We start from the raw sequence: 16,010 nt of genomic DNA, 5'->3' as shown, positions 1-16,010 counted from the left end.
TAGCATTGTGAATGTATTGTAGCTCTGGGGGCATGGATTGTGTTAGTGAGAGGAAGATTATCTGTTACATGACCATAAGAATATAGTAAATGTAAGCTGTAAGGCTGAAATATTGACTGTAAAATAAGTGTTAATTTTCAATAGATGTAAAAGTATGCATTTTTATTTATTAGCAGTTACATCATTACAGCTGAAGCTGCACTCTATTGATATAACAGAAAAGGAAATTAATAAAGAAAGGTTAGATGATGAATGGGCCTTTGACTAGAATATAACAGCCAGCAAAATCTTGCAAACATGTAGGCAGAATAAGTCACTCTCAAAAGCTTTATTAAAAATTTAGAAAGGACCATCAACTTCTGCTGCAGAGGACATCTCATGTCTTTGCATTATACTAGCAAAGTTATGAGTTGAAACTGCTGCACTAATACTAAAGAAATATCAGACAATTTCTTGAAAGTTTCCTTAAACTAGGAAGTACCTAAGCAGTAGCTTAGGTATTAAAATCCAAGCAGGAAATGTTTGAGGAAATTTATACATATGCTGAAAGTGTAGAAAAAGCTTAAAAAAACCAGAAGAAAACTACATTCATGGGAAGCCTGTGTTATGCTTAATGTAGAGGAGTAGAAAGCCAGAAGTTAGGAGATTCCCATTGCTTCTTTTTTTCAGAATGAAAATTATATGGCTTTGCAAGAAGTGGGAACTGAAGGGGCAATAAATATTAGAAGACTAGGGGCAACTACATCCAAATTTGAAGATCTATAAAAATACACAAAATAGAATTCCACAATTTGAATATGAATTGAGACTATGTGAAGATTTAGTAAAAAGGAGAACATTGTGTTTATATGGACAAGTTTGAGCCTAATTAGAAAACTTGTGAACACAGGACAGGTCGTTTGGGAAACAATACCAGCTACCATCTCTATTTCATCTGTATGAAAGAAAAGGAATTTTCTGTTGGATGGAAACCATTGGGACAAAATTAGGACAAGTATGCATAAATATCCTTTTCATGATTGAACTTCAGGCATAGATATGCAATTTTGTTCTTGTCTTCTACTATCCCACCAACAGTCAGAGAGTAAAGCACAAAATAAGGATGGTCAAAGGCAAGATGCCAGGAACATTATAGAGGTCCTGCAAGTGTCTGATGTTCATGCAAGGCGCTCAAGCTGGGTGGAAACTTTGCAGCACCTGCTGTTACTGTGGGCTAGGAATACTGGAGCTATATGGATCTGCTCTACAGAGAATGTGGGGATGTGTTACAGCTCGTGAAGCATGGCTGAATGTCTTTGCAATGACTTTGTGCATGGTTACAGCAGATGCTAAAGATTAGTTGGTGTAGAATCCATGGGAGGTAATAAGGAAACTATCATTCCAACCGGGTCAAAATTTTTCCTTGATGTAGCTCACTTTCAGTTCCAGTTAGCAATAATAACATTGAGGGGCCTCCTCAAGATAGTAGCTTTTTTTTTAACTTGACATAAAATCTTTTGAACTGTACTGAGGCAATAATTTAACATTATGAAAGCTTTCAGGACTGATCATGACATTAAAACAAGTGAAAAGTTTTTCTTCTCGAATCACTGAGTTCTGAGGACTGCTCTGTTGAAGTCTTCTTACATGATAATTAGTCTTCCACTGCCAAATTAGGCTGAACCCTATGTCTAACATTCTAAAGCAGACACAGGAATTGCAAGGGCTATGAACTTCAGAAAAATTCACATTCCAAAAATATAAGGAAATGGATTACCCATCCATATATAGGGCAGAGAGTCGCCCATAAAGAGGAATTCAGACATTTCAACACTTTTTTTTTTCATTTTTATGCCAATGTTGACTAGAAAAGTGCAATGAGAGTCAATTAAAATTATTGATAAATTTGCAACATTCTATGCTGTTGAAGACTCTAGAGCACAAGCTTTATGAGGAGCATCTGAGGGAACTGGGGGTTATTTAGCCTGCAGAAAAGAAGGCTCAAAGGAGACCTTACTGCTCTTGACATCCACCTGAAAGGAGGCTGTAGCCAGGTGGGGTTTGGTCTCTTCTCCCAAGTAACATGGAATGGGATGAGAGGAAAAGCCTTAAGCTTTGCCAGATGAGACTTAGGTTGGATATTAGGAAAAAATTTCTTCATGGAAAGAGAGGTTAAGTACTGGAACAGGTTGCCCAGAGAAATGGTGGAGTCACCATTCCTGGAGGCCTTTAAAAGATGTGGCACTAGGGAACATAGTCTAGTTATGGCCTTGGCAGTCATCAGACTTAATGGCTGGGCTCTGGATAATCTTAAAGGTCTTTTCCAACATAAAGGATTCTCTGACCAAGAATGTGTAGTTTGAATTTTTTTCTAGAATTTGGAACCTTATACTGAGATAATTTTAAAAATATGTCTCTCAGTAGACAACAATTTCTACTACACATAAGCTTTTAATTAATGTATTCTTCCTGGTTTGGGTTATGTGTTTAGAAGGTTAATGCAAGTAGGGTAAAGAAATATTTTAGACATAGTCTATATGGATAGATTTTTGAAATAACTCATTTCTGCTTTAGGAAACTTTTCATTGGGAGAATATTTTTATTTTATCTGTCACTGAATAAGGTCTGTTCATAAAATTGAAAGGACTGTTAGCCTACAAGTAAAACTTTCACATGAATAATTTTCAAAATTAAGATGACACTTCTCTGAGACACTTAATAACTAAACCATGGATCTAATTTTTTTTTTCCTGAGGCCTAAAGACCATACTAAAAATATCTTCCTTGATTATATCTTTTTATATGGATAAATTTTTACATTTTCAAAGACATGGAGAAAAAGTTTTTTTTAAATTTTATAATTCAGCAAATTTATACTGAAAAAAATTATATATTCACATTAGAAATTTGTTCTATAGTGCTATTCACAAGTTTTTGCTTAGTGAATTTTTTTTTCTTTTCTTTATATAAAGATTAATAATACTGAGTGTTTGGCATATATACTTGAAAAAAATTAATTTGGGATTTGTATCAACTCTGTCAGATGGAAAATTGAGTTAGCATCTTTTGTAGGAAACAGGAAAACCTTGAGTTGTAATAATCAGTTGACAACTCTGCCACTTCTTTCTCTGTAAATCACAAAAGTTTTATAAAACCATTATCAGACACCAGCAAAGAGAATATCCTGCCCTATAATATACACCAAAAAAAAGTACTTTAATAAACTAATAAACTTGCATTTCTTGATATGTTCCATGCATACTCCCATGGCTATCATACAACTTAGATGGCATTTCAAGTTAGAATTGACATAGAAATTGGAACTTCCAAACTCACAGTTTGGAAATTAAGCAAATAGCCTTTTTAGGTGCACACATCAAAACGTTCCTTTTCAAGTACTCATTTTTGCAAGAAAACTTCATAACCGACACCCAAAAGCTGAATTTGCATTCCATAGTTTCTTTTGCCAAGTAGGAGTGGAAAGGTGTGGAACTGTACTTACTTGTGCATAGATTTTAATCCAGACTTTCCTGTAATTTCAAATTTTGTTTTAAATGCCACATGAATATGTCACTTCCCAATGGGGACTATTTCTAGGAATTATTGTAAATATTGGCTCAATTTCTGTAGCCAGATAATGTAGCCAGCTAATCACTTCTTGCATTTATCACTGGGATAAGTTAGAGAACCAAATTTCATACTCATGTGGTCTGTTGAGGTCTTCATTACAACATCTTGTCTACTCTTCAGAGGTCTGAAGAAGTGTGATAGGAAAATTCAAATAGTAAATCTCTATCCCCTTACAATAAACAGGTTTGGGACCTGATATCCAGGTCACAGATACATGAGTCCCTACACCAACCTTTAAGGTTGAGAAGCCTTTAGGTTATTCATTATGTTTCTAAGGAACTCTCTTGCTTTTTTTTCTTTTTTGGAATGCAAGAGTGATAAAATTAAAAATATTATATATTCTTTGGACTTAGGTATGGGTACAAGACAGATTCATTAATAAACTCATTTGTTGTTAATTTACTTGTTGCTAAAATTCAGATGTTGCTAACAATTCCTAAAACCTAATGACCTCTCTTCTGCAGAGAGTTGTTGATTGATTTGGGCTGGCAGGAGGAAGGATGCAGAGAATGGATACAGTTACTGAAAGAATTTTGGTTTTTCCTCAGGTAGCCTTCAAAGAATCCTAAATTTTCTTGTTTTTTTCAGTGTGTACATGAGATTCCAAAAAAAACATCTGCATAGGGAGAAAAAGAGAAAAGATGCCTAGGGCTCTGTACCTGTACATGAATATTATGTAGTGATTTTTCTCATTAAACTTACATTGAAAAAGTTTTTCACACATTCCAAAACTTGTTCAGAGTATAATCCTGAGTAAAATTGATTAAAATATGGCTAAATTATGGTAGCTGGTTCAGGAATGGGTCTCAACAGTCTCAAAAATATTGATTTGAAATAAAGTTATCTTCTAAGATGTGATCATCTGGCATTAAATCTTTGTAAACTAGTGTAAGGATTTCTCAGCTCTTGAGGATTTCAGAATACATGTTAGATGACAGGTGTGTTGTGAATATGAACCCTCAACAAAGATCAACTGTTCTCACTGTGACAGCATATCCTACATGTCTCAGCTGCCCTTAGAGATCATGCTTTTTTCCAAATAAAGATTGGAGATTAACGATATTATTAATTTGATCTATCAAGGTTAAACTTCCACTTTAAATTACAAATTTAGGAATTGTTATTGCAGAAAGAAAACTATGAAACACACCAATAATTTTTACAAAAATGCTGAATTCTATTCCTCTGTGTCAGTTTAAGATTTCTCTTGTGTCCTAAAATTGAAAGGATATTTTCCAAAGGATCTTTTCAGACCAAAAACAGAAAAAAAAAAAAAAATAAACCAACCCAAACCCTTCAGATGAACCATTTATATGATTGCCACTGCTACCTAGAATTCTTTTCTTACACTGAATACAAAGAGCATATCAGAAATAGTTTTGGGTTTATATTTTAGGATATAAAATAGGAGAGGAAAATAACTTTAGAATCAAGTTTCAGAAAATCTAATTTCCCCAGTATTTTAGGTGTCTATGTAGTGGGCTTGCCCTCAGCTGTTCTGTAATTATACAGATTGAGTACTCCCATATTAATTTGAAAATAACTGCTTGACAGAAGATAGACCTTGCTTCATCTGTTTACTATAGCTAACTACTGTCTTGGGAAATTGCTTATACTAAGCAAGTTTTCTTCAGCAGCCTTCTTTCAGTTTTCTCTCACTGACAGGATGACCTATAATTTAGTTGCAAATTGCCATTTACATGTGAGATCTAACAGTAACATAGATGGGTAACTTGCCACAAGCATTTATTTTAGGTTTCCCCTTCTGTCAGATGAGAAATTTTTGCTCCAATTTTTAACAAAGTTTTGTCTCTCTCTCTCTGTATGTATATATATGTACTATATAACTTACCATTGCAATTTCTGTTGTTTGCCAGACATACCTTTATCTTCTGTCTCTGGTTAAAGACCTGCAACCAAGTTTCTTCAATAAGTCTTATGAGTATATACATTTAAACTATGCATGTGTTGAACTCCATATTTGAGTGCTGTAGTGACTGGGTAGCTCCATATGGAAGACGTGTCAGACTTGCACAATAACTTGTAGATTACAGTAAATTATTGTTAGAACTTTTCAGAATCTGTAAATGCCAGTACATTAAGACATAAAATTGGTCCAACCTTCACAGTCATCTTAGCCTGAAATAAAAGAAATCAAGCAAATAATCATATTAAATATTCCTCAATACACTTATTTGAGAGAAAATATTAGTTCCATCAGAGGAAGCACAGATCTGGAATTGTCTTTATAGAGTTTCTTTATACTAGTAGACTTGTGCAGAATGAAGATAAGTGTGTGGAACCTACTATTTATTCTAGTAAGTTTCATTATTTATTAGGACTGTCATCATTTTACAGATGAGAACAGATTAATTTTTTTCAACAATAAAAAATAAGTCAATGGGTTTTTTTCTAATCCCTTCTGAATATTTCAAGGATGCGTAAAGTTGAGTTTCCAAAATCTAATAACAAGGGGACTGCACACAGTGCTGTTGCTTCAGAAGGTCTACTGCTATTTAGAGATAAATGGCAATCGTTTTTCTCCAACTTTCATTTTGACATTTTAAGAGATAAGATGTACCTCTCAGCTTATATCAACTCAGAAGTGTGTCTAAATATCCCTTTGGCATCTCTTTCTGAAATGTCAGGTTGCTAAGATGAACAGGAAGGTAAAACTTTTTACTGTTTCAGAGCACCAATTTATTTCCAAAGAAAGGAAGGCATTTCTACCAATCAATAAAAAAATTCAGATGTGGAACCAAACAAATAATTGTTTTTTCAGGCTGCTACTAGTTTAGGCTTGAGTGCTCAGAATTCAGTTGCATTCTTAGCTCATCTGCATGCTAAGAAGCTAGAAATGAAACATTTGATTTTTTTAAAGAATCACATTTCTAAGACAATGTAAAAAAACGTATCAAATTGAAGATATACTTAAAAGAGAAAAATGTAAATTTCCAGCTTTCAGATCATGAAAAGGTGAAATCTGGTCCCTTTTGGAAAGGAAGCATGTCCTAGTATCTAGCTTGAACAGCAGTAAATTACATTTCTCTTGTTACTATCAACTGCGCATCCTCCAGTTTTGATTCTATAAAGTAATTTATCCTATTTTTATTATTATTCATTCCTGTTGTCTGCTAAGGTCTCAAGAAATTATAACAAAAGGTGATATAGTTGTAATTAAAATCTGTAAAATTTCCCAATAAAACGTCATCTTTTAAACCTGGTCCTCAGGTCTTCCCTTACTATTGTTTCTAAAATAATTTCAGGTATGAATTATTGCAGATAGTCTTATGTGACTGATTGCATTGTGAAGCTAACAGCACAGAAGATCTTTTAATTACTGCTAATGCCTTCTTTGTCTGAGGTACTGGAATAATCAGAATACTGTAAAAGCCTGCTGAAATGCATATGCACACAGGAAACAATCCCACAGAGCAGAAGGTTAAAGCTCATATCAGCCTAATGTTCTTTAGAAGCAATTTTGGAGTGAAGAAATTTTTACACTTCCTTGCTAAGTTATGAGACAAGATTTTTTTCTGTTTAATTTGAAGTGTCACCAATGCTCTACTAGAGTATGAAATTCAAACATGTAAGGAAAGATGAAAATTCAGCTCCAAATCACTGAAGATCAATTTTTAGTGTTATTTAGAGTTCATTTTGTATGAACTTTCAATGGGATGTAGACACCTAAATCCTTCAGATACCTGTTGACCTAACCAGGCACTCTGAAGACATAGCTTAGAAGTACATCAGCTGAGAGGGAGTTCACTTATTTTACTGCTGATTGTATTTTAAAGCACAGTGTAATTTAGGTCTGGCTGAAACTGGTTTTCGCTTCCCCTACTTGAAGTTCTCAGATTGTTTCAAGACATCTGCACAAAAGGTAGATCTTCATATGTAATTTATGTAATTCTACATTTCGTACCTTGGCTTTGGTTCTATTCCAGAACAAGCAATAGCTAGTATTAATATTTCTTCAACAGGACCCAGTGATACATTCCTGAAAAATCAAGTTTCATTTCTGCAGGGAAAATATGATTGGAGCAGAGACCTTTTTGCAGTTATGTATACTTGTTCCTTTCTAAATCTTCCAATTATCTTTTTTATCAATTGCACTGGTTGCTAGAACAAATTGATTTTTCCAGCTGTCCTTCCCAGAATTTCTTCCCTACTGCTCCACTCTGTTCTCTGAGATTTTCTAGACAAACCATCCTCTATTGCTACTGGTTGAATTTCTCTCCTTGATTGGGAGGGAGGTGAAGTCCCAATTTCCTTCAGGGAATTCTGACTCCTTTTGTACAGCAAAGGTCCAAATCTATCATTTGAATCTGCCTGGCAAGGAGTTAACCACATATGTCAACTTCTTATATGAAGTACAACCAGTCTTTTGTATACGCAAAAGTTTTTTTAAGGCAATCTTTGCAGCTGTCCTCAGTGAAAAAAATATCAGATACACGCATTAAAATAATTTTAGTAGATGAAAAATGAAGGTTTGAAAGTATCTTGTCTTTTTCAGCAGCCACTGTTGAAGAAAAAGTTTTGTTCTAAATGCTTAGACACTGCCCTGCAAATATACTTGCTCAGCATTCAGGGAAATTAAATAAAGAAAATTCCCGAGTCAGAGATCATATCTTCATATTCAGAAGTCCTTATTTCTTACATGTAGTTGTCCAGTCCCTACTGCAACCTGGTTGTACATCACTGGAAAGTAATTTTCTGATTATACAGCTAAGGAGGTTTTCTAGTTAGTATTAGTTATTTTCTACTAATCCTAACTAGATCCTTTACTTTTTTCCACATAGCCCATGGTAGCATACTCTATCCATGCTGGGTTTTCATGGGAAGATTTCAGTAGTGGGGGAGGATACAGAGTCAATTCCTGGATGAAGTTGCCAGAAGCTTCCCCAATTTTTGACAGACCCAATATCTTGTGGCCCCAAGATGGACCCATCACAGGCAAAGACTGATTCCATCATGATGAGAGTATCACATCTGAGAGAAAATATTTAGGAAGGGGAGAAATAAAAAAAAAAAAAACTTCAGACAGAGAGAGGAGAGAGAACAAGTGAGAGGAACAGCTCTGCAAACTGCAAAATCAATGATGGAGAAGGTGCCCCAGGCACCTGCAGCCCAAGGTAAGGCAGACTGGCTCCCTGCAGTCCTACAGGGGAGCAGATATTCACCTGCAGCCCCTGGAGGAGTCCACACCAGAGCAGGTTTGTGCCCACAGGAGAGTGTGAGCCCATGGGAATCCCATGCTGGAGCAGCTGCTGGCAGAAATTCAACCTTCTGGGGAATCAGTGTTGAAACACCCTTTTCCTGAAGGACTGCACCCCAGAGAAGGGACCCACCCTAGAGCAGTTTGCCAAGAACTACAGCCCACAGGAAGGCCTCAAGTTGGAGAAGTTCCTGGAGGATTGTCTCCTATGGGAAAGAGCTATGCTGAAGAAGGGGAAGAGGGTGAATCCTCCCCCTGAGGAAAAAAATGCAGCAGATACAGCATGTAATGAACCAACTGACCACAACCCCCATTTCCTCTCCCCCTGCACCTCTGCAGGGAGGATGCAAAGAAATTTTGAAATGAAATTAAGAGTGTTTGAAAGATTTAGATTATATTTCTAACTACCAATTGTGATTGATTCAACTAATTTCCCTAAGTCCAGTCTGTTTTTCCCATGGTAATAACTGGTGCCTGATTTTGTCCTACTCCTATCTCAACCCATGAGCCTTTTCTTATATTTTCTATCCCCTGTCCAGGGAAGGAGAGGAGTATTATGGCTTTGGGGAGTACCTAGCATCCAGCCAGGGTCAACCTACCACAGTATCCTAGGCAACTGCAATTATTACAATCCCAAAATATATGTCACATGTACTAACATGCATACAGCATTAAGAATTTCTAGTTTTCACCCCATAGTAGTGCTATTAGTATAATTTACTGATGCTGGATGAAGTACACAGTTTCTTTGGACTTGATAATGAAATGGCTTGAGAGAATGCATCTTTTCTTTTAAAAGCTGCTTATTGAAATCGACAAAAAGAAAAGATTGGTGTACATAATTTCTTGGACAATGAATAGAAAGATTAATATTATCTACCTCCTGAAATTATCAGATGTCCTGTATTGATCAAAAATAAAACCAATACAGATATAATAACAGAAGAGGAAATTAAAAACATATGCTGACCAACCACCATAATAATTATAAGTGCCTTTCTGAATCCAATCATTCAACTAATTTTCATACACCTCTTTTCCATATTCCATAACATCTATTCTATTTCTTTTGTCATGTAGAATCGGTTGCTGCATAATCTCCAGCCCTATTCTCCACATTTCATAAAGATGATTACATTTTTATAACTATCAGTCACTGATAAATCTGCATATGTTCTCTCGTATACTGTCCCAGACACAGCTTTCTAAGCCTCTAGTCTGCAACAAGACTACCTTAAAGTCTGAGAAGTTGTGAATATACAAAAGTGTTGAGAGGTTTTTTCTCTTTGCACTTAATTACACAAACAGTAAAGCAACACTTTGGTACATTGCATAATAAATTTAAAAGTGTGTAAATTCTTGTATCAGTTGTGAAATTCCATTTATTTATTTTTCTATTTAGGTATTCCAGTGGCCTTTGTTCATTCATATATACAGAGATATAATTTGATAAAAATGAGAAGAAATTGCTGAATGTCAGTAATTTCAAGAGATGATTTCTCTATCTCTAAATAACCTAGCTTTCCTTAAAATTTTCACATTTCTGCTCAAAAGCTCATCCATGCTCAGAAAACCTACACTAGTTGCCCACCACCCATTTTTGGGCTGCACTGTGGATCCTTGTCCTGCTCACAATCTGTTGCAGATAATCATGAGAGTGAGGAGCTTTCAAAGATAAGTTCAATTCACCTATTTAAGTTGTCTTTCCCTGTTTCTAGCTCCTTCTCTTGTTGCCATCTTATTGCAAAAGTTCCATACCTTCTTAGTGATTTCTCACAAGCAGCTCCTCACAGCACTACCACCAACTTCTTCTTCACAGCACAGCCAACAAACCCCATCTCTCTTCTTGACTGGCTAACCCACTCTTTTATAGCACTCATCCTCATTGGACACAGCTGTGGCCTGTTAAGGGCAGGCCTGTTCCTAATCTTTGGTGATTAGTACAGCTGCAACTCATCAGGGGTGAGATTGCCTTCTGCACTATCTTTATTTTCTTACATTCTATCCCTCCACATTCTCTGTGTTAGAAAAAGTCTTGTATCTATATTTCCATGTATGTCCAGTTGAGGTCATGGTCTGTGTTAGTGCATCTAGCTGAGTTTCTAACTTATTGAAGTTTGCCAGGGCTACAGATCTTCCACAGAAAATGGTTTTAAATCCACTTTAATTGCATCCTTTAGCAATATTTGGAGGAGACCAAAAGGTTTTGACCAGCTGCAGTGCTCTTGCTCTTTCTCCTCTGAAATATTCTGTACTCTGTTGGTTGTTGTCCAGTATCTGCATTTTTTGGCCCCTGGTTCTGGTCAGATAAGATGATAGAGGCTCTCTGTTCAGTGCATACAGTGAGTCTTGAAGGTCTCTCTTCTCTCTGCTTGGCATTTTGTTTTCACATAAATATATAAACAAGACCAAAAGAATGAAAAAATTCATTAGGTTGCTTTAGGAAAAAAGTATTATTACTAATATTTTATTGTAAGGTACTAATTATTGACCACAGAAATAATTCTGTCTTTTCCTTTATGTTCATATAAGCCAAGGAAGGAGAAACCCTAGCAGAGATATTGAAACAGGAGGATGTCACAGTCAGGCATAAGTATCTCCTGAACAACAGGTGTAGGTGTAATCCTTTCTTGTGGTAGAAATCATTTTCCTCACGTGGGGAAAGAGCGATTATTGTGGTACCTGCAGGTCTGTGGACTCACTAAGGGTGATGTGCTGAGCTTGAAGAAAATGCAGCAGATTATCTTATATCCATTGCCCACTTCTTCACTGAAGGGTTCTAATCCCTTGTCCTCTTCTCCCTGCGGTGCCCTACTTACTGTAGGCTGAGACTCCTGCCTGATCCCAGCAGTGCTGGGTTGATAAGGTCACCAGGTTAAAGCCCAAGGCTTGAGCTGGTGCTTAACATCCAGTGTCGATTTTTACAGCCATTTTTTCTCTTCCCTGCTTCCTTAATTAGTATTTAAATATTCCAAATGAAGTGGAATAGGTCAAACAGAAGCCATTAATGACCTGAATCCAGAATACTCTGTAGCCTATTTACTGGAGTGCTCATCTGGGGAGTACAACAGACATGTCAAAATCTACCAGCTCTCTCATTTAGAGCACACTGCAGTGAGGTTTCTCACATCCCAATGTATTGCCCTAGCAACAATATTATTATTTAAAAGTGAACAACCACTTTTTTTTTTTTAGTATTGTAACTAGCCTTGTGCTTTTAATATACTTAGCCTTAAAAAGGCATTGCACATTGAATATTTTACTTAATTTTTTTGTCTTGTTGGAAGAATAAGATTGTTATACATAAAATAGTTATGAAGTGATATAAATAGAGAAAATTACTCTTTTCACCTGAATGAGTCTGAGCAGAATTGGTTTAATTATTAATTTTGGATGTTTTGTTTTGTTTTATTTTTCTACTAGTGTAGTAGAAGGTGTAGCTGTTGAATTCTAAAATCAAGTCCCCCATCCTTAACCATGGACTCCTATGCTTACTAAGTTTTAAGGAGATAATGCCTCAGCCCACAAATACAAAGAATATTTTACCTAAGCTGCCAGGACTAAAACCTCACTCTGGATTCTGAAAGTCACACGGTGTTCTCCTCAAAGTTGTCACCAATTGTCAAGGTTTATTTATACTTACGAGACCTAATGGGTCTTCAGATTGTATTCTAAGTGACAACTCTGAAACCAGAGGAATAGTAAGAATATCAGAGTTTTAGCTGTTTGGAATTTAGCAAATCAATCTGTTGATGTAAAGGTGACATTTGCGACCTGATGGGGCAGTCCTGTGTGCATGAGAAATTGTGATGTGCAGTCAGAGGTATATATCCCTGGAGTAATCTTTTTATAGAAATATATATATAACTTTTTAAAGTTCCCATCCTCATTGAAAATCAATACCAATCACAACCCAAAGTGCCAAGAGGCTCTAGCAGACATGTGGCGGTGGATTAAAATTGGATGGCTGAAATTGTAGCAGCCTTCAGCTGCACCCTCCACTCCTGTGATGGATGTTGCCTCTCCCAGAGCAGGGACAACTGATCTGCTCATGAATCTTCTGATCCACTACAATGCTCCTCAAAAGTAAACTGACTTGGATTCAGGTTGGCTGTAATATGGACACAGAAATTTGTCTTGAGAGAGAAAATGTTTATTATATGGACAGCAAGGATACCTAGGAAATTTCAGCAACCTGATTTTAACCTGCTGCTGAATGACCTCTGCTAATTGTAAATGTAGAACTCAATAGGCTCAATCAGGTGATTTCAAAGCAACAAAAATGCCTGTTTGGGTGCCTCAGTCCCCCACTGGGCACCTGAATCTCCACTGACCACTTGGGCAGGAGTTCTGCCTAACTTTGGTGCTTTTCTGAGAAAAAGGAGAGTCACTGCTGGCTGAGCTAATGAAAACATTGTATATACATCCCCTTTTTCTCTGTTGTCTAGCTTCATAAATATTATCACTGAAGGTTTGTAGAGAAAGTTAGAACTGGTAGAAGGTGGACAGAAATGAACAGAGCACCAAGACACCTGAAAGTGAGAAAGAACCAGAAAAAGGCACGCAGAAAACACCTTGGGTACTACAATGATAGAATGCTTGTGGAGAGAGGGAGATCATCTCAGTGTTACTGCCTCTTCATTTTGGAGCCATGAAATGGTGATGGTATGAATATACAATCCACCCTACATGAGATTATGTAGCAGCAAACAATGTATTTCTCAGGAGTCATTAGATAAAATCCTCCAGTCAATTTTGTTTATAAAGGTATCTAGGGACATAAAAATCTAATTTCTATTTGCTTTAGGACATCCTGTCTAGGTTTTTTTCTTAGGCAGTTCCAAAGTTACTGTCCTTTAGATTTTGCCTGCCAGTCCTGTGAGGACATTTTTGATAATGTAAAGCATTTAAAACCACACTGGAAATCTTTCTTAGGCCCCTGAATCACACTGCAAGCGCCTGTATCAGGAACCTCCAGCAGTATTACAGTACTTTCCTAGCTTGACTTCCAGTCAAATTTGAACCAATAACTGTTCACTCACACTTTAATGAATGCAATGACAGCAATTTTATTGCATAACATCCTGAGTTTTTAAAGGGAAATCTGACTTGACTACATCAACAGCCAAAAGCTTTTGAAAGATAACCTTCTAGCATACTTAATCTCTGTCTCTGCAGCATTGCTCTGATTGACAAATCATCAGTTACTATTTTCTTCACCAAAGACATGTAGTGGTCTAAGTTTGAAAAGTTAGTTATACTAAATAGTAAGGAACTATTTTTACATAACAACAAACCTAGAGGAATGATCCTTTGACTGGTAATTATAAGTCTATATCTGTATACACACATAGAGTTTTAATTGTTTGTATTATAACTGCAAATATCTGCCACTAGGATGTCCTTGAAGACATGCTGTGGTACTAATCAGATTTGTAAAGATGAGACAGTACCTTTCTATTCTCCCTTACACATCATAAACTCTGACTGATATCCTCAAGGGGAAAAAATGCATAATGTGTCATTTATGACCTGTTACATGCACAAATTACTTCCATCATGTATGCAGTAAGATGACAAAATGCTATTGATTTTGAATTTGACTTAGGAAGCTGATCTTTATTCTTAGTTGTCACTTGGCAGATTTTTCCTCCTGCTCTGAATTGTTTGATCTAAAATTTTTGTTTGGAGAAATGGAAGCAGTGATAGTTTTATAATATTTTTTTTAATTGTATACATTCTATCCTAGGGGATAGACATTATTTATGAACAGAATAAATATTCTATAAATAAGAACAAATTTCAAGTAAGTAACACAAAACATGTAATATGGCAATTTTGATTTTACAGCTCTGCTGAGTAGCAGAGCAGTTTTTCAGGGCTTGAGGCAAGGCACTGATCAGCACCAAGACGCAGAAGCAAAATTAAAAGGCAGAGCTAAGGCAACTACTCATTAATACAATGCACTGCATAATAAAATTTTTTAAAAAAAGAATTCTAGAACAGATTAAGACATGAATTTGATAACAGATATGACAGATTAAGAATTAGGGAACCTCTTCCAACAAAATTGTGCTTCCCAATTTTATGTTTTTGTCAGATGCATAAAGGCGCATTTCAGTATCACATTAGGATATTTTTTTAACATTCTACAGGGAAGGAACAAAACCATTATTCATTAGCGTAAGGATCGGCAGATTTGTTTGGGCAAAATAGGAAGGAAAAAATGTATATATATATGGCAATATTAATGATTTTATCCTTTCTTCATTCATTTATTTCTTTAAGAATATAAATGTTGTAGTTCTCAAAGAGAGTCTAAATAGAGATTGTGATGGTAAATATTGGAAAGTCTTCAACAGCCTGTACCTTAGCTCCAGCAAAATTTTCTCAGTGCCTATTTGTCATTTTCTATGTCAAAAGTGAAATTGAATCTGGTTACCTTCATACAGAGCAACCCTGTCATACAGAAAATATCATTTTTATAGGTAGCATCAACTGTGACAGAAGACAAACAAAAAGCAAAGATCTGCACAAACCAGGTGCTACCTGATTCCTTGAAAGTTTAGATGTCTGTATGGGCAAGGGTCTCTTAAAACATTGAAATTAATTTCTGCAAGTTGGTGTCAGACCAAGAACACAGGTAATATATCTTTGAAGATTTTAACTCTAACATACAAGATATTGCAAACTAAGTGGAGATACCGTGGTCTTCTACCAGTTTGAACTGCGCTGTTCAGAATACTTTTACTATTGTTATTGTATATAATGGAAAAAAAAATGTACCTCCCTAGATTGTTTATTTTATCAAAATGTATTTTATGAAGCAGATTAAGTTGATAACTTTCAAATATGGTTATGTTTCAGTTACCATAGTTTTGGTTTGTGTGAAGAATGAATGTTTATGTCCAGAATTAGCATTTTTAGTACCTCAGGAAGTAGGTTAAGTCACTACTGTTACTGTTCTTTACGTAGTTAATGTGTGTCAGCTGGTCACTTAGCTAAGTAACATTCAACTTCCTACCATCTTTTTATTACCAATCCTATGCTTTCTGCAATCAAGTCTGCTTTGCCATTGTAACTTTTGTTTCTTAGGAGATTATTTCATTATGTAAAAGATTCCAGAAACAAAGGTTTTTAAAATCAGCGACAATCTTATTCACAACTTTTAAGGATCCTGGAC

At 35.8% G+C, this 16,010-nt stretch overlaps 1 protein-coding gene across 1 annotated transcript in view; it reads left to right on the top strand.

Annotated features, from left to right (window-relative positions):
- TRDN (triadin) overlaps nt 1–16,010 on the top strand; it is a 79,874-nt gene that overhangs the window by 21,267 nt on the left and 42,597 nt on the right. The gene's annotated exons all lie outside the window — the stretch shown is intronic.

Source organism: Agelaius phoeniceus, chromosome 3, assembly GCF_051311805.1.
Source record: "Agelaius phoeniceus isolate bAgePho1 chromosome 3, bAgePho1.hap1, whole genome shotgun sequence".
NCBI classification, from domain to species: Eukaryota; Metazoa; Chordata; class Aves; order Passeriformes; family Icteridae; genus Agelaius; species Agelaius phoeniceus.
The sequence above is the reverse complement of the archived record's forward strand: the minus strand, read 5'-3'. Positions and strand labels throughout refer to the sequence as shown.